This window comes from Lepisosteus oculatus, chromosome 1, assembly GCF_040954835.1.
Source record: "Lepisosteus oculatus isolate fLepOcu1 chromosome 1, fLepOcu1.hap2, whole genome shotgun sequence".
Classification (NCBI taxonomy): domain Eukaryota; kingdom Metazoa; phylum Chordata; class Actinopteri; order Semionotiformes; family Lepisosteidae; genus Lepisosteus; species Lepisosteus oculatus.
Window position 1 is genome coordinate 71107905 of NC_090696.1, and position 20779 is coordinate 71128683.

A 20779-nucleotide genomic window follows, 5' to 3' on the forward strand; every position below is an offset into this window, starting at 1 on the left:
GATTGCATATGACCACAGATTTTAAGCCCTGTTTTATCAACTTTTTGGGCAACTGAGAATCAATAACTGCTCTCGTTCACGAGATGTGGTAGCAACATCTTGTCATCATCCCCCTTCTCTACAGGGTCTGTCCAGGGCCACGGTTATAAATCCCCTTCTCCTTCCTCTGAAACAGCGACCCACGGCAGTGCTTCTTCCCCCTACTCTGGGATGGAGACTTTTGACAGCTTCTCCTACCCCTTCACTGGCACAGGGACCTCAGAGCTCCTCCTGCATTTTTACTGTTAGCCACTCCAGGCATTGGTTTTCTGTTAGATTGTCACATTAGGGGTTAATGACTGGCCATGCAGTGTTTTCAATAAGGTTTTCAGGTTCTGGCTATGCAGGTTGATCTTTCCTTTCTTCACTTTTGGACAGTCAATCCCCATCTACTGCAGACTCTAGGAACATGGACTCCCTGTAGGGGCTTTAAGTCGATCACCCCCTCATCGAAGATCTCTGGCCATTTTGACAGCGACCATTGCTCTATATTTTGTGGTTCTGATCATGGCATGATGTTGTCTCTCTGAGACTCATGGCATGGCGGCAGGAGAAGCACTGAGTTCTGGAATGGAAGCTCCTCATTGTCTTGACACTCAGGGCACTGAGCTCCTTCGTCTTGAACTTTGCTGCAGTAAGTTATGCACTGTTCTAACTTCACTCCTATCACACAGCAATTGTTGTATAAGAATTACCGTTGTGCAATAATAATGTTTTTCAGAGAAACACAAAGTTCTGTACAATTAATATACAAGCAAAGACGTAGGAAGCCTACATCAGGCAGAAAAGAAGTGGGGTTTCGTAATATCAAAAATATTTTCTAATAACAATTATCATATGAACATCAAGTTAATATCCTATGAAGTCACAATTGTCCAGATTTTGCTAAAAACATTTTGTATCTGTGATATGTAGCGGTTTTTTGTTGTAAACCCATTGTGATTTCTTTCTTTTTGAAAAATAATGTTATCTAAGCCAGCATCATACTGATGTTTGCCTGTGACGTGACACAGTGTACCATAAGTGCATGTTTAATTATTGAACAAATATTGTGCTTTTTGGGACTATGGTTCTGCTCAGGATGCAATCGTATCAGAACGGCTAGAGCTTTCCCTTTCAGCTTGAGTAAGTTCCACTTAAATGTCTATTTTCAGCTTCAAATCAGAGAATACTGAAGACAAATGGAAAACAGAAAGTGTAATTGTGCTGTGCTTAGATCTACAAAACAAGCCCTTTTGACAAGGACTTGGTAATGCAGAGCACAGTTACACTAAGAATCTAAATTTCTAAAAATTTTCCTACTAGTTGGTGCCCTGCAGCCTAGAGGTTTCCAGTTACACTCCACATTAAGCCACTACTGTGACCAGCAGACATCTGGCCAAGCAGTGCTCATCTTGGGTGAAATAAATTCAACCAGTTTCTTCAGGCATTAAAAACAGTGGCTGTGTTGGTCTTCCACCTGGCACAAAGTCATTGTTTTCCGGTTCTGGTCTCTCAATGTAACAATAAGGGGATGGCTTGATGTTATATGTTTGATAAATGCATACTGTGTAAAAGTGCATTTTGTCACTTTCATCTCTGCCAGTCTAGTGGAGGGAATTGTAGCAGTGATTCTGGCTGAATAATAATTGGCTCTTTCAAATCGCTGGGGATGCAGAGGCTGAAAGGTCGGCTGTTTTAAAGGAATAAAGGATTACTGGTTGTGTTCTATCCACCAGTCACTATATCCAAAGCTGCAGAGTTTTGGGACCAGGTGTAGTGGACCTCCAGTGTGCAGTATTATTCAGAACATTTATTCACTGGTGGAAAATAAATTTCAATTTAATGTGAAGTACATCTATCCAAAGACATGTTTGTTTGTATTTTAGCATTTTTAAGAGTCTGGGACCAAAGGCAAAACCAACTAGTTTCCCATATTGCTTCCTTTCAAAACAGTTGTATTGATGCGTTCTAGAAATGGTAACGTAGGTTATTTTTACCTGGCAACAGTAACAAAGCATAGCAACAACATGGTCATGCATCTGTGCTCAATGTGGATATAATATGTTCTTTCTACAAATAATATAACTTAAATGAACATCCCAAACCACACACATCTGTTGTTCAAATATTTTATTTAGTCTATTTGGTCTAGTATTTTTATTATGACATCTGTTGTTTTTATCCTATTTGTTAAGAATGAAGACATAAGGCATCCAGCTTTCTTCTGTGAAGTGTATTCTAAGTAATAATTAAAGCTATGTTTTTTGTGAGTCACTTTTAATATTATGACTTTTTATACATGTAGAAAAAGGGAACTGGTAAGATTACCATACTACATAAACTTAAATGTTGTTTAAGCAGTAATAAAACTGTAATAAAACTGGATCAAGAGTTTATTTGTTCAATGCTCTTATTTGGTGAATGAAAGCCTTTACTTGTTTCTCAGTGAGTGGTCATATTTGAATTTCTAATAAATTTACTCGGAATCCCTTAGTCACTCAGTTAATCAGCTATTTTATTTGATAAAAGATACTTGAAAAGTACAGTATACCAAAGTGTAAATGTATCCTATCTTATGTTTATCTTCAGCCTAGGCAATTCCTTATTTCCCACTGTTTCGGTATACATTGTATTCAGTAAACATTGTAGGGAGCTCTCCAAATTCCCAAATGGCGGAATTAGAAGAGCCTACACTGTAAAGCACAGGTTGGACATTATGATGTCCTCTGCAGTGTTGTCGGTCATAGCTGAATTAGTCCATTGACTTATGCCTCAGTTTCAATGTTGGTACTTTGGAACCGCAAATTTAAAAGGACTGGGTGGCCCCACAGTGCACAATCTGAGAGACGATTACGCTGTGCTGATCTCTCCTGTGTTGGTATGAGGACTGTAGCTGCAAGCGAAATTGATTAACAATCAGTGACTGGAAATTAGAGTAGCAGTGTTGGTAGTATAAAATCAAAGGAGAACATTGGATGATTTGTCAGTGTCTGCTCTGTCTTTTTTTTACCAAAAGCCGCTCTGCTTTCTTTTTGTGATAGAAACATGTGATGTGACCTTTGATATATTGCACAATGCGTACTTTGTTTAAGTCATGCAGGATGGTAAATATGTTTATCTTTAGAATTGTACTGTAATATTTTTTTAATTCTAAATCGATTGTTGTTTAGGTCATTGAACTTCATACATATTTACTGTGAAACAGCCCTATGAATCACCGTCCTTTTCACGGCCAAATATAGTACATTCTGTACTTGCCACCATGTCCACAGGCTGCACAGCAAAGTATAAAACGTCTGTTCTTTAGATACTCTCCTAAAATTGGTAAAGTGCTATTTCAGGCAGCTTGGCTTACCACGCTTGGTCTCAGTTTCTTAAAGCTCATGAAATGGAAGATGAATTTAATCGCTTGCTTCCTCTCACCAGGACTGTGGCAGTATATCAGTGGCATGAGGGAGATTGATTTCACCCTATTTGTGTCCAGGAGTGGGAACATGCTATGTTCCTGAGTGCGAAGGGGAATTTCCATTCATGCCTGATTATTGGTTATAAATCTTAGATGAAGTTTAGAATGATTAGCATTTGCTGCTGATCAGTGTTCCGTAACTATTACTCTTCACTGTAATTCCCTTTGTCATTTCGCACCAGTGCCACAGCATGTAGTATTTGTGCAAAATTGGGTCATACCTTAATTTTTCCTCTTCCTAACACAATCATACAGGTTCTGCATCTGTGTACTGTAGGTAGCTGCACTCCTTAATCTAGATGGTACAGTATGTTTTCTTTCAATAAAAATGAAGTCTTATAGCTTTAGCTTATAGTCTTATGAAGAGTACTATAGCTTTCTGTTTTGAACTGTATACATTCAATGTATAAATAAAATTAGTTAAACCAGTGTTTTCACTGTTTAAGTGACTTTGTTAAATGGTCAAACTTTGGCTTGCAATTAAATATCCTAGAAAGTCCAGTTTTAATGATCATTGATAATGTAAGACTGTAATGCACTAGATCTTCAATTTGCAGTAAAACATCTGCAAGGTAGTTGTTTTTAAAATAACCCATGGATCAACATGACAGTTACTGTAGATGTTCATTCATTCACCTAGGTCATTATATCTCATTTAAAGAGCATAGATTCTTAAAATATCAACACTTCATGCTGGAGTGTTTTTAGATACCCATTTATACAAATAATGCTCAAACCAAATCTCTTCATCCATCACTGCTCAGTTTTCTGTCATACGTTTTTGTAAAATAATATCATTACAAGATCATTGGAATATGACCAAAATATTTTTAGTTTTTATCTCATAATCAGTGCAGATTACATAATTCCATAATTTATTAAAGAACTCGTTAGCTTTTTATTTACTTTATTTATTATTTAGCAGTGACTAGACAAACATATTCTTCAATTGTTTTTAAAATAAACGCTTTATCTTTTGTTCTTTTTGTTGGTATTATATATCCACCTGCTTGAAAAAAAAAAGATTATTCTAAAGGTGACATTTTTGTCAGAAATTGTCATTCATCACAAATTAAAAGTTAAATACATTTAATGTATTTTTTTTCTCTGAAGTACAGTTATATTAAGAAGAATCTTCTGAAGTGTATTATTTTTCCATGAACTCAGCATGTATCCACAGTACCCTGGATGCATTATTCAAAAAGGAATGAAGGAGAATTGACAATCTATAATTTTTAAAACTTAAAATCTCTGACCTATAATTTAATTTGAACAAAAATAAAACCCTGATGCTGCTTTCATAAAGAGTTTGCCACACTTTTTCATAAAGTAAACTTATGTGACTGGTATTCTAACAGTATTATTATTAGTAGTAGTAGTTAATAATAAGAAGAATAATAATAAGAAGAAGAATGTAATGAACGGCCGACATACAGGTTGTACGAGCCGATAGCGGTGCGATGATGGCTCCGCCCTCTACACCCCTGCGCGTAACTGGGATGTTGGCCATGACGAAGATGACGAAGGCCTTCTTTAGCTCAGCGGGCAATATCCCTGTTGAGTGACGCCGGAGACTCAGGTTCGATCCTGAGGTGAGGGACGAACTAAAGCAGGAGCAGCAAGGGCAGAAACTCTCAAGAACCCGACTTCGCTACAATAATAATAATGTTCTCATAAGGAACTCCCAATGTTTCTGGGGTGAAACTTTCTAGGTGTGACAGCTCCTTCCATGTAGAGCTTGCATTTCTTCTTGTGTCTGCTTGTGTTTTCACAGGCGTATCAATTAATCGTTGTTTCTAAATTGCCTATTTGTTTGTGTTCCTTGTCATTGACTGGTTTCACCTCCAGTGAGTGGTCTCACCCTGTGCTTGGAACTTTGTTTTGCCACAAGCAAATAACCAGGAATTCGTTGTTTTCTGTTAATGGATGAATGACTTTAGTTTCTGAAGTGCATTGCAGTTCAGTACCACCTACTGTACTATGTATTGAAATTAGATATTCTAAAACAGACATTTTGGGATACCAGGTCTCCAAAATCTTCTTTCAAAAGCAAAAAAAAAATAACCTGGGAGTTTGGGGGGTGGTTTCCATTTGTATTTCCCTGTAAAAGCTATAGACTGGCTGAAAAGAAGTAAGAATTAACCTGTGTCAAACAGATTCTGGCTAAAATAGATAATAAATTATTACTTAAAGTACAACAGTTATAAATGTCATATTGGAGATTACTATATATGTATTCTTAATGTATACTGCCTCAAACACTCTTTATTGCTTACAGTATAACACATTTCGAGTTATTATTGTTCAATGTGATTTAAACATTAAATTAATTTGTTGTGCATTTTGCTGAAAATGTTCGACAGAAGTACTGCGGAACATAACCTGGGATATATCAGTTATCCTTTGCAATAGAACTGTGTTGTTTTTGTATTTCAGCTCTTGAATCCTCGAGACGGATTTGGGGGTTCAAATAGGTAGGTGATATTATTTTCTTGTTTTAAACTTTGTCTTCTTCACAAAGTGAAATCATTTTTCAAGGTCTAAAAAGCTGTTAATGGTTAAGAATGTTTTTTTCAGTCAGTGATCTTCCAGAAATACTTCCTTTCTTCTTTTCAGTAGCATCTGAAAGAAAACCCTGCAACCTTCCTTAAAAAGAATTGCATCTTGTTTACAAGAGAATATTGACGATAAAGCATACTTATTTTAAACTGGTTTTATATTTTTATATTTGAAAATTCTTTTAATTATAATATTGTTTGAGAATCCAAGGCCTTCCATTGAACAAAACCAAAAAAAAGATAATATCCTTTAAATGTTCATTCTTGTCTGAGGTTATATTCTATACATAAAGTTTTATTCTTAAAACTTTAAACAATAGAATATGTACAGGGCCAATGCAGTAAGAAAGTAAGAATATTTTCCTATTCTTTAATTGCATTGCTTCAAGGAGAATTTTAAAGGCGGTTAGTGGGGGTGGTGAGGGGATTCAGTAAAAAAAAGTGTCATTCTATACTTTTTTATTATTATTTTATAAGAGGTTCATGTGCTGCTTTAGCAGGTACCAAGCTCTGCCCAGCCAATAGGAACTTTTGCTCAGCCGGATCTGACAGTGATAAATGGCTCCATAACTGTCTTGTTCACTGATTATCCCCGTTAGCAAAGGAATGGGGAATGCTGGGAATGTATGAGACATTTGTGACTTGTAATTGGCTCAGAGCCAATTCATTAATAACAAGGATATGCATCATGACATGTGGGGTGAACCTTACTCTTTATTATATCAACACCAGACCTGTCTGAAATTTATTCCTGTCCATGTTTTTGTCTGCTTATAGGTTAACTCCTGTGCATTAGTCCTATAATTCTATAATTGTTGAAGATTAATACTGTCTATAAATGCTCTTTTTAATATAATTCAGTTACCTGTAATAAGTTCAGTTGATTTAATACCTGCAATAAGTACATTTATATTCAAATACTCAAGAGGTAAGCATGTGTTATTTAGCCTTTCAAAGATTTTACTTTGAATTTGTTAACAGATGGTAACATATATTCTTAAACGAAACCTCAGGTTTCAGGTTCTCAAACTAATTCCATGTCTACAAATTCACTACTTTCACTAGCCAGAATTTTCAGAACCCTCATGACAAAGAGATGCTCACTTAAAGGTATTGTGTAGGTGACTTGAGGAAAATGAGACTTTTATCACTTTATCTGGTCTAGAAAATCTGCAAAACTGAATTGTGTTGAAAATTCCTGGAAGCTGGTAGAACATGGTAGAACATGCTGTTCAATTCCTTACACTATTACCCTCAGCATTATCTAAAGGTGACCTTGCTTGATGAGTGGAGTTTTGTGGAACACATGCCACATCTTGTCCCAGCTGTTCTTTCTGCCTCCCAAGGCCCAACTGGTTAATCACTGAGGGAATCCCTAATATTTGGGCCAGTGATTGGTTCTATTTATTTTTTCTAGGAAAGAACAAGATCACTGGTGTTATGACAGGTTCTTTTTGTGTGTAAACTGCTACTGGTCTTGAGCACCATAACCTTTTCACCAGCTGTTATATTTTTATTTATTCTCTTATTAAATTACCAGCATCCATTCCTCTGTCATTCACAGATACGGTATTATTTAAAGGGACTGCAAAAGCTTAAAATCAATTGCTCCCAAGGCAGTGGTTTGCACCTTGTCCCTTAATGCTGACATTCTCCCTGGTCTGAAAACATAGAATAGCTAGTGAATCAATTTGGCAAAAAAGCTGCCAAACTTAGTTTGCTGAACAGTGGGAAAGCCTACTGAATATGGTGGGAATGTTTTCAGTGGCACCATGGACTTCATTCAGAAGACTACAGCTTTAAAGCAACTAAGGTGTCAGGCAACACCATAACTTTACTGATGTTTTCTGGAAGGGGGCAGTTCCACCTCTGGTAATTTGGCAGTTCACCAGTTTTATAACTTTATTCTTAGTCAATACTAGATTTTTTTTAATTTACCCGTCTACCTAACTTACATTTAATGAAGTTCATAAAGTAAAAACTAAATTGAAATTTAAAGGATTGTTTTTTAAAGTTAGAATACAAATGAATCCCCAAAATTATTTTGAAGTTAGATAATTAAACATAAAAGTTATTGTGCTGTGTAGAGCCACATACCACCTTGCATAAGATAAACTCAGACATTTTCACATTTTCACACTTTGTTGCTTTTAAGCTTGTAGTCATACAGTAACTTTCCACCAACAATTAATATTTATTATACACACAATCTGTTCCAAACATTCAAAGCAAAATACAAAAACAGAAAAGTAAATAGAAATTAATATGAAAAAAGTCATGACTGGGAAGTCAGCATGGAAAAGTTACAATTCCATAAGTATTCAAAACTTTTGCTATGGCAAACCTAAATGAATTAAGGTGTACAAAAACATCTTAATGAGCCAGATTATTACATGTGTGGCATCTGCCTGTGTGCACATATTTTTAGAATAGATACATCTATCACTATAAGGTTCCTTAGTCAAGTAGTGTATTTCAAGTAAAGATTCAAACAAGGTGAATTACAAAAGGTGCTTTCTAAAACAACTTGGGAAAAACGTTGTATAAAAGAGAAGGGTACAGTATATAAACATTTTAAAAATCCTTAATATGCAATATACTGTACAAAGTTGGTCATTAAGAAGTGGAAGGCACTAAGACACTTCCAAGATCAGGCTGTCCCTCTAAACTAAGCAGCAGGGCAAGGTGGAAACTGGTTAGATATGCTACTTTTTAGATATGCTGCTATTGCCAGCAGCCAGATCACCCTGCAACTCACAACTGGCAACCCACTGAAGCTAAGCTGGTCAGTACCTGGATGGGAGACCTCCTGGGGAAAACTAAGGTTGCTGCTGGAAGAGGTGTTAGTGGGACCAGCAGGGGGTGCTCACCCTTTGGTCAATGTGGGTCCTAATGCCCCAGTATAGTGACGGGGACACTATACTGTAAACAGGCACCGTCCTTCGGATGAGACGTAAAACCGAGGTCCTGACTCTCTGTGGTCATTAAAAATCTCAGGGCGTTTCTCGTAAAGAGTAGGGGCATCCTGGCCAAATTCCCCACTGGCCCTTACCAATCATGGCCTCCTAAGAATCCCCATCTATGAATTGGCTTCATTACTCTGCTCTCCTCCCCACTGATAGCTGATGTGTGGTGAGCGTTCTGGCGCACTATGGCTGCCGTCGCATCATCCAGGTGGATGCTGCACATTGGTGGTGGTGGAGGGGAGTCCCCATTACCTGTAAAGCGCTTTGAGTGGAGTGTCCAGAAAAGCACTATATAAGTGTAAGCAATTATTATTATTATTACTTTGAGTCCCAGTGGGAAGTTTGAGATATGAGAAGATATCCATAGATCAACAATATGCTACAAAAGGGGCTTTTTGAAACTTGATTTTGCAACAAAGAAACTAAGTGAGGCAAACGTTTTTTTGTGGTCAGACAACATAGTACTAAGTACTGTCAAATCTTAGTGGAAAACCTGCTTCAGACCTAAAACTAGGACAAAAAATTCATCTTTAAGCAATTAAGACCGAAGCTACACTCAAGTTTCTTAAGAATAAGAAATAAGAATAATACTTCTTAATAATAAGAATAAGTGAATGTCCCTGAATGGATGTGTCAAAGCCCTCCCTGAATCATATTGAATCCAAGCAGACTTGAAATCTGCTGTCCAAAAGTGATCAGCCAAGCAACTTCAGAAACCTTGAACACATCTGCCAAGAAGAATGAACAAGAACAGGTGTGCAAAGCTGGGAAAAACCCCAAAAGCCTTGCAGCTGTAATTACTGCCAAAGGTGCTGCAACCAAACGCCGAGTTGGTTTAAGGGTCTGAATATTTGTGCAACATTTTTTTCTGACATTTAGTGTAACTTAGTCTTAGTCCTTAGTCCTTACTTTTAGATGAGTTTGGCTAGACCGTTCAGGTTTTTAATAAAATATCAAGTTTAAAAAATGTGTACGCATCATTTTGTATTTTCGCCAAATGGGACATGGACAGTAGGAAGGGTCTGAACACATTTGCAAGGTACAGTGTTTTTATTATCTCAAATACATTCCTCCAGCCTTATGTAGCAGTGACTCTTTTATAGGTATGAAGCATGTGACACTGGATTAAGTTGTTTATCAGAGTCACTTCATAAATAAGGTTTAATTTTAATTTTTAGTAATTGCATGGTTATCATGGTTCTTAGCACTTCTCAACGCTTGACTGAGTTGCCTAAACTTTGTTATATTCTTCTAGCCAGTAGTGTAAGTTCCAGTTCTTCTTCTGGACCTTATTGCTCAATTGAAGAATAATTTGCTCTTTTGCTCAGGATTCTGTTTTTTTAGCCAAGCAGATGTTCTCCGGCGGAATAGCAATACAGTACATTCACATATGGAAAACTTACTGATTGCATTGAACTTCTGCGGTCTTGTTTCAAAATTGTGTATTACTTTTGACAGATACTGTCACCCCTAGTTCTGGGAAATAACTCAGTTTGAAACCTGTGTGTTGAAATCATCATTTTTTAAGAAGAAAAAAAAATCTGAAAACAGACTGGAAATGCCCATGCAGCTGTACACTGTTGTTCCTTTTCACGTACATTTTTAAAGTGTAGTCTGTGTGCCTTCGTCTTGCATCAGTTTAATTTGGTGAAAATGCAAGCTGTAGGAAGGCATAATTAGTTCTATGGCTGAGACTTGTCACATCTTGTTATGTATATGTTAGTAAACTTTTTTATGTGTTTATGCCTCAAGCTCTTGTCTTTGCATTTTATAAATGCCCATTGAAATCTTCACTGCACCTGTTCCTCTGTATAGCCCACACCCCTCCTGGTGGTTCTAATTTGTTTGGTGCATCCATTTGGACTAAGAAATAAAATGATTAATGTGTGAAAGATGTACTGGAATAAGCTTTACACTCATGTATAAGTTGAATTTGCCAGTGTGGCGCAGGTATTGTGATTGCACAAAAGATAAGAAGACTTTTACAATGTGTTTTTTTTTTCAAAATGTGTAAGTCGTGGTGTTTCTTCCTTAATGGAGCTTGTTGCTCTCATAATCGTACCCTTAAGTTATAGGAGTGCGACAGACTGTGATGCCAGAAATGGGGCTGCTGATTGGTAGATTAATCCACGCAATAAGGTCTGCTGTGCTTAGCAATGCTGTAAAAATAATAAACAAGGAAGAAGAGGTCTTTTAACCTCTAGTGGTGGGACAGAAGAATAAAAACCTTAACACGTAAAAGGAGCTACTTTTGATATCTATCCATGTTTAAAAAGACATGGCAATTAACATTGATTTGTGTTGTTTCGGTATTCTGGCATTTGTTTTTGTTTTAATAATTTACTATTTTAAATTCCTCTGGCAGTTTTCTTCTCAGGTGAAATTTAAATTTAAAATGCTGTTCAATCTAATCTTTGCTAATATTTTTAAGAGGGCAGCTGAATAATCTATTTACAGTATGTGTAGTTGCTTTGCCTGGCATGATAAAGAACTGACTTCATTTTTATTTTTGCTGTATAAACTCTGGATATTTTGTTCAAAGAAAATTAAAGTCACAGCAATCAAACTCTCATTGGATGTTTCTTGAAGGAATTAATATGTTTGCATCTGATCTGATCTGGGGAACCTGTTGCAGTCATGTATGGTAAATCCTTATAACTTAGGTTCCCACCTGTATACTGTATTCAAAACATCAGATGCTTAAATTCCCATAGGAACCAAAGGAACCAAAACAATTAATAGGTTTTATAGATGTACAGTATAAGCAATTTTGTTGTGTGCAATCAATATTTGCATTTTCTTCCTTTGTAGGAATAACTATTATCTCTAGCCTTGATTAGGCTTAAAAAATGTAATTATCCATATATTTAACCTTTTAACCTTGTTTCTTTGTGTATGGATTATCCTAACTCTACATGGCAATAGGAAAACAAAATGTAATGAAATGTAACACAAGTGGGTCAAAGGTCAAACTCTTCTTGCTTTTGATGCTTGTTTTTTAATATTTACTTCCTTTTTAATTATGTAGCCAAGTTTCTTAAGATCAAAATGTACTAGTCATATCTTAAGGCTTTAAGACCATAATGCTTTTTCACTTAGCATTTATACATTTTGATTCGATATTACTGTTTTACTGCTGCTACTGACACCGTAGTGTATTGAATATAAAGTTTAATTATTGTTGTAAAATAATTTGTAACTAATAGTTCATTATAAATACCGTATACAATTCATGTGCTACTATCCACTCTGTCCTAAGAAAACATCCAGTATACTTCTGTTTAGTTTTAAAGCTTTTGAAACCTACTCAGACTAAACTACACTATATATTAAGTTATAGTAAGCACTTTTTCTCAAACTGTTTTATTTAATTTATTTAACTGTTTTATTTTAATTAAACTGGCATGAAGTTATAGTTTTTGAATACAGAAATCAACCTTATACTATCTTCTTTTATTGTTGGATCATCATGTGTAGCTTAATGTACATATTGAAACAATAAACATATTTCCATTTATACATTGAAAAGAAAGGCTATGTCTTACATTTATCTTTTGGTCTGGATAGTAAAAACAAACTACAACAACCTGAGTGGGAGAATTTTAATACATTTTAAAAATTCAGTGGTAACTAAAAATGACCTAGTGTTCACCAAGCTCAGAAGCACAATTTGTATATCCAAACTTTCAAATTTAAGAGACCAGGAAACAACAAATCATACATATAATATATACATACTGTATACTGACTTGCCAAAAAATTAGGAAACCCTAGTTCAATAAAGCCTGTGTCAGGCAGATCAAGCAGACTTGACCATGAGATAAAACGTCCAGTAACATTCCCTAGATGGAACAATCCCCAGATAGCAGTCCTATTGAAAACTGTTGCAAATAGTATGGAATGGGCATTTCAATCCCACACACCATTGCTTTTCCTGAATGCAGTCCTGCCAGAGAGTTGTTATAGGACTTGGTTAAGAATATTTCAGAACCTTCCAGATAAAAATCCTCACACAGTCCTTACACATTAGCATTGGTGTGGGTTCCTAAGGTTTATTGCCAGTAATTTTGTTATAAGTCTTACAATATTAAAGCTTTCACTTATATTTGAGTGTACCTTCTTCCTTCAAAATATGCACTACAGTCCAACATCTATTTTGAATCATACTTGCACAGTTTTACCCAGTCAATTAGGCTGAAAGCATCTTGTCTTTTCATTATATTGTGCAGGCTATCTCCTGGGAAATATAGGCAGATAAGATTGCATTGATTTTATTAAGACTAGCCCATAATTTATATTTACAAATCAGAATGTTTGTTGTTGTGCAGGAGGGAGAGATGTCAAAGTTATCAGAAATCAATTTCACAAGGCAGTTCAACTTATTCACCTAGAGCTTTTCAGTGTTTTCAATTATGTTTTATCATAATTGATTTTAAGGTGATCTACTATAAAGCAAGCCATGCATATTTTTATACTTCATGATGTGCTATGATTGCTCTACTGTACATTGACCTTTTAGTGCTTTGCTTCCTAGTGAACCTTTAAAGTGTAATTCATAAAGTGGAATGCAATTGCATTTTCTTATTGGAAAGAAAAAATAGCATTTGGAGCAAAATGTAATTTAGCTGTTTTAGGCTTTTGTTTTCTCACTTTCAGAATAAACCAAAGAAACATAATTTAGCATAAGGTGATGTCAGCACACAGTACTGCACATAAAAGAACTAAACTCACTATGTAAGTCTAATATTGCAGGTCCATGTAGATGAATTACATGGCATTAGTACTGTGTTTGTCATTTAATTGAATAGTCATGGTAGTTTTGCTCTACTTTTAAATAATTGCTGTGCACAACAGTTCACATAAGTTAAATTTCAGTACATGTAGTGTAGTGGATCAGCTTTGAGCATCTGTTCTGAAAACAAGGTTAGTTAGGCTGTTCTGATTCAACTGTACATTTACCAGTGAATATGTCATTCTTTTATTCTGGAGTAAACAGAAGAGAAATCATATTTCTCATGATCACAACACAAAACCTTAACTCTTTAAAATTATACAGTACATACGAATATAGAACTATTCCATACTGTTTGTCTTCTGAGCATGCTGTGATAAGCATGCAAACATACTGTAGAATTACTCAGCAACAGGATCTACAGTGCAAGTTAGCCCTTTCTTTGGAAAGTTAACTTAAAGAAAATGTTAGTTGCATCATAAATTACATGTCTAAGTAAGAAGCTTAAGTACCTGTTTCTGATTTTTGGTCAACGAAATGTACAGCATGCATTTTAAAATCTGCACTGGGAACAGTTTAATTCTCATTTTGGAACTCATCATTATCCATTCGCTCACAGCTGGCAAAATGGGAATCTGAAGTAATGACTTAATTGTCTGAATATTTAATAGTACCCCACAAGGAAATCCCTCAATGATACACTACTGTCTAAGTCAATAGTTGCCTTTCTCTAATGTACTTGTGGAGCATCTAATAAAATGATAGAGGCAATAAATTGTGTATTGAGAAAACATCTGATTATGACTGAATCTGAAAGCTACAGGAGCAGCGTTTTAGAATTTGTTTAAATCATTCATGAAAATACTATTTCAGTCAGTAAAATAACTGCAATACAACTGTTTTCTTCTTAAACTAATGGAATGTGATACATTTTGCAAAACACTATGAATCTGTATTTCATCGTTTTGTCTGGTAGTACATTTCATCTCTGTTCAACACAGCATAAAATCTTTCACATTTGGCAAATAATTCTGTCAGACAGCAATTTTAGAAAATAATTTAAAAAATAATAACAAGAAGATTGTATCATGCAGATTCAAAAACCTTCATTAAATTGATCACTGTCAATCCATCCCCAGATATGTTAAAAACACTGTTTGACTGAAAACATTGTCAAAAGTTCATATTTAAGAATCCGAAATGTTTTGTACAGTATGTTTCATTAAAGCAATTCTGAGGAAACTAAACATTATTTTGGGATTTTATTTTAAAAATGAAATATTTATACAGCAAAGTAGGGGATACTAATGTTTTGGGTAGAGTAGTCACGAATTGCTAACTTAATTTAATTTGTTTAGTGGGCAAAATATTTATTATTCTGCAGAGAAGAATGGGAGCAGTAAATAAGTAATAGTGAAGTGTTTGAAAATGAGTATCCAGTAAATATCACCATGGATGTTATATGATGACTTTATCTGTGTATTTATTTGTATATTTTCAATGGTATGAATTTAATACAAGAAGGTACTGATAGTGTACTGTAGTTAAATAGGTTTACAAACAAACTAAAGCCACAAGAGGCATTCAGGATTATTCAGGGTCAGAGAAGAACAAAAAAATCAACAAACCTGGATTTGTGGAATATTTTACAAGGCATTTGGTACAGAATTCCTACAGCAGTCCTCCAATTGTTCTCTGAAATTGTGTTTAAATGACCAGAGGTGAAAAAGAGCAAAATGAAGAAATTCACAATATGTATTGACACCTTAATTTGTCATACCTGTAATACTTGTAGTGCTTGAAATGAAATAGTTATTGGTTGAATGCATGCTGAAATTATTTTGTTTCTAATATGCCAAATAAAAGAAAAACCACTATGAAGCAGTGAAAGTTATTGCACAACAAATGTTATTGCCATTGAAATAACCTAAATGCCAACACAGTACTGTTGTGAAAAAGAAGAGTGGGAGTTACAAGGAATAAAACAAAAACAATAAGGTGAAAGTCATTCAATAGGTCAAACAGATTGACCAGATTGTATCCTGTGAATCAGTTTTTATTGATGTATTGTCATTTGAAATATGTATAAGGGTGTGTGTGAACCATGCTCCTCAAATCTGCAAAAATATTGTCGACCAAAAAGCGATTATTCAATTCAACTGAAATGTTTAAAGATGCAAAATCATTTTTTAAATTATGCATGTGCATTTAGATTACAGATTCCTAATTTACAGTATAAAGAGAGAGATACAGTAGTTATCCTGATAACTATGGTGATTTCCCATTTTAGAATTCTTCAGCTCCATAGCTCCTATTGTATTGGTTAGGAGCAATAGCGTCTCTAATGCCCCAATGAAAGGGCAACGGTTTGTTAGGAGAAAATCACTTTAATCTAGTTTGTATATCATTAGGAAAATAGCTTTATTTACCCAGATAGAGGAAGAGTTGGCAGTTTTCCTGAAGCTTTGGATTTTTCTTTGAAATTAGGTATCGCCACTTCTTCATTTATGGATGTATTCCATGGTTGGTCAGGTCTCCTTAATGAATACATATATTTGCATTGCATTTGGCAGCATTCTGTCGTTTGTACAACAGTGAAGTATGATTTATGTGAAATTGATTTAGAAGATGAACTCGTTGGCACTAGCAACGTTTTAAAATATTTTATCCTAATAGTATCATATATTGTTGGCAGCTCCATGTCATAAGCATTCCCTGTGATACAACTACTGTAAGATCATGCTGGTACTGTGTGAGATGTATTTGCATATTTTTTAGAAGACAATTTTAAATCTTTACTGAATGATCAGCTGCTACTTGGGGAACAGAAACTGGACAATGTATACATTGAAAATTTAAAAATGAGTATGTCTTCTGTAAACGTTTTTACATTTTTCCTAGAACCAGAGTTCATCAGTACCAAGTACATTAGGGGGACCAGTACATTTTAATAGTAGTGAATTGGCTTGATCTTTTAATTCATTACTGGTAAGGGACTTTCAGAAATCTATTCCAAGCTCTGTTGAATTGTTAGTTCACTTTTCTGCTAGTAATTTACAAAAAATATGGATTCCATAGCCCAGCTATCAGGGGGCTGTTCTGGAATGGAAATATTGTGCAGAGGTGGCACTACGAGAGAGTTCAGTGCAACTCAGTAAAGCAGGTGTTCAGGATGCACGTAGTGAAAATCATGAAGACAACATTTAAATGTGCAACTTTGGAACTTGTTTCGGAAGGAACCGATCGTTTTTGGCAAGTACGTGTGAACTGGGGTTTATATAATAATGTGAAACTGTTACACTCTATAAAGTAAAAGAATGCTGATTGTACTTATATAGAACAATAATCTCTTGTCTTGTATTTCTTCACTCAGTCTATTTCATGTAGATAATATAGTTGTAGTGCTAAGTTCATTTGACACCCTGTTCTCTTTGGTGATAGTAGTCTTTACAGGCTTTTGCTTTTATAATTGTCTTGCTCAGGCACGGACACCATGGTGCACTGGTTAATAGCACTTGCAGCACTGGGGCCCTAGGTTCAATCCTAGACCTGGGGTGCTGTCTATGTGGACCTTGTACAGTATGTTCTGTTCACTTGGATTTCCTCTGGTTTCTGTTGTTTCATCCCACAGTTCAAAAACACAGTGGTAAGTTAATTGGCTTCTGGGAAAATGTACTCTTTACCCTGTGATGTACTGGTGTCCTGTCTGGTGTATATCCTGCCTTTTGCCCATTGCTGCAGGGACTGGCTCCGACACCCCCACAACCCACAATTGGTTAGAAAATAGATGGATGGATAGTCCAGCATATGCACATGTAAAGACAGAAATTGAAAATATAAGTGCTGGAAATATTAGCTCTCCTCAAAGCCTCCATTGCATAAATACTAAAGAAAAACCTCTGCCTGTTTTTTGGAAGTCAGACTTTCTCAAGTGCTGCATACACACAGTAACAAACAGTAGTTTGAATATATTGTAAGGTTAGCACTTAGAATTGCTGGAATGGGTTCTAGGGGTTTAGTAGACAGGTATTGAAGAGGAACAGAAATATCTTGCACACTGCAAGCAGCATCTTGAGTGCAGAGAAAGTTGCAGTCTCATCTTTCTCTGCTTTGGGGACCCACGGTAGTAACATTATCCCTGAGGTGAAGTTAATGTGGAGTATTGGGATATTTGAAATAAAGTACTCAAACTAGTTACATACTGTATAATTGCTAGAAGCACTTTCTCAGCTCTTTTTTCATTGATTTAGCATACATCTTTATGGTATGCTTTGTGCTTTATAGATTTGTCAGCTCTACTTTTTTACTCAACACAGCAGATCATAGCTGAGATGGGACCTGAGGCAGGTGGAACAATGATTGAGTAAATGTTTTATTTAAAAAGCAGATATATACAGTATGTGTACAGTATATACACATATACATGACAATACTGTTATGAATTTACACAGAGAAAAATAGAGCTGCATCTAGCAGGTGTTTAAACAATTAATTGCATAGTCCTTATGAAAGCCACAGTGTATGTTCCAGTTGCATTTTCTTAATATACTACTAAGGGATTGACAATTCTTAGCACTAAGAAATCACAGTAGATACTGAGCTGATAGTGGAACAATGTACATGTCATTTTCTATGCAAGTTGTTCTTCCAAGTCACAGAGGCTCAAAACATGATCTGGTGTGAACTGTAAATATAGTCTAGAATTCCCAAGCAACAGGACTACTAAACCTTTTTTTTTCAGTAACTTCCCTAAAAATTCCAGTATAAATGTAAAATAAGGTAGATAAAAAACCAAATAGATCAAAAATAGATTTACAGTTCAAATCAAAAGAGGTACAGTAAATACACACTTCAGCTGAATTATATGACCAAATTCAGGAAAAATATGGGAATGGAAGAGAATTAGATAAATGAATTTTAAAAAATCAAGCTCAGGAGTAGTCACGAATTGACTTAATTTAACGTGTTTACTAGGCAAGATATGTCATTCTTTGGCTATCTTTTTTGCCAGTCCCTCTAGGGACTGCCTCTGCCCTTTTCTCAACAGGCTCTCATCCCACTTTGAGGCTGTTCTGTAATAAAGGATTTGCTGAAATCCTGGAAAAGTTCAGTCCCAGTCACATCAAAGTTGTGAGTAGCTACCCTGGTCTTACTGGAAAATATCTTAAGTCATTTTGATGCAGCTTCATGTACTATATATCCACACATTGTTAAATAGTTTAATGTGTAGGCAATACATCATACAGGAGTCACACAAAAATTTGCTTTGCTGTTGTTTTAAAGCAAATCTAACAAGACTAAGGTGGCCTAATTTGTGATGAATGTTTTTGATCCTAATGACCTTCCTAATTTATGTATAATACTCTTTATATATTATACATTTATTTAAAAATATTATATATTAAAATGAAAGTAATATGGAATTCTTTAAAAGTTTTTTTTTGTTGTGTTCTCCCTAACAACATTTCAGTTTTCATTTCCCTTAGTTTAAAATGCAAAATACTGTGCTCTAGCACACAATGTTTAAATGCTAAATAATAAAGTGTTGTTTGGAAAACAATGTTTGCATTATAACTGCTGAAAGAGTTATGTGGTGGTGCAGACCAGAGCAGTTACCTTACTATCTTGTAGCGTGAAATTCACAATATTTGTGTGACACTTACAAAACTGTAAATCTTTGAAAATCACATTCAGAAAAGAAAGTTCCAGTGCTTCACATCTAAATAAACAATAAAAAAACACATAACTAGTGTTTTTTTTTACTTTAAATACTTTATTTATAATTAAATCCATCACCTTTTTGACGGAAATTATAATAAGAATTCTTACACTTATATACTGTAGCACTTTCCTGGACACTCCACTCAAAGCGCTTTGCAGTAATGGGGATCCCCTCCACCACCACCAATGTGTATCCCCACCTGGATGATGCAATGGCAGCCAAAGTGCACCAGTTCTCTAACCATACATCAGATATAAGTGGTGAGGAGAACAGAGTGATGAAGTCAATTCACATACTGTATGTGAATTATTAGGAGGTCATGATTGGTAAGGGCCAATTGGAAATTTGATCAGGATGCCGTGGTTACACCCCTACTATTTTCGAGAAACGCCCTGTGATTTTTAATGACCACAGAGAGTCAGGACCTCGTTTTAAAATCTCAGCAGAAGAACAGTGCCATGTTACAGTATAGTTTCCCCATCACTATACTGGGCCATTAGAACCCACATAGACCTCAGGATGAGCACCCCCTGCTGGCCCCACTAACACCTGTTCCAGCAGCAACCTTAGTTTTTCCCAGGAGGTCTTCCATCCAGGTACTGACCAGGATCACATCTGCTGAGCTTCAGTGGGTTGGCCAGTTGTGAGTTGCAGGGTGATGTTTGCTGACCACTTATTATAAACTCTAAACTTAAATTATAAAGTTTAAGTGTTTAGAAAACAATACCTCATAAGGACTTGCTTTCAGACCTTTTCTAATTTACTAATTTTCTAATGTACTTCTTGCAGAAATATTGCAATTTTTTTTCAGATACAAAAGCGGTTTGTGTTCAGGTACACAATTATTCAGACATCTTCTACCATGTTCCAAATAATGGAGAAAATATGTATTATTTTGAATAAGTTCAAAGGATTTCACTTACATTGATGGCACAGTTAATACCCAAATCATGTACTACTTGTGAGGTTAATGAGTGTGGTTTGATGAAGATACGTAAGTTAGCAATTAATAATACTGCAAATCTATTTAAATGAAAAACCAGTTAAAATATTTTCTAGTAACACTCTTTCTGGAGTTTTAAAAACGATATCCCTGGATACACTGTATTTACTCTATCCAGAAGAAGCTTTTGTGCCATTTCTTATTGATGACATTGAGTCATGTTCTATTTCTTCAGTTTTGCTTAGAACATACTGGCATAGGTCATCCTCATCCTTCATCAACAGGGGATTTTATTTTTTTAAATGAAGATGCATTGGAAAATATAAAAATAGAGACATTAGTGACCATGTTGTATTCATTGATGCTTAATC

The 20779-nt window shown here is 35.4% G+C and overlaps 1 protein-coding gene across 48 annotated transcripts in view; it reads left to right on the forward strand.

Moving 5' to 3' along the window:
- Positions 1 to 20779, forward strand: part of LOC102695388 (protein tyrosine phosphatase receptor type D) — a 650800-nt gene that overhangs the window by 373534 nt on the left and 256487 nt on the right. For all 48 annotated transcript variants that reach the window (XM_069192221.1, XM_015345576.2, XM_069192240.1 and 45 more), the window contains one exon: positions 5924 to 5961. The gene's annotated coding sequence lies outside the window, so the exon portion shown is untranslated. The remainder of the gene's footprint in view (positions 1 to 5923; positions 5962 to 20779) is intronic.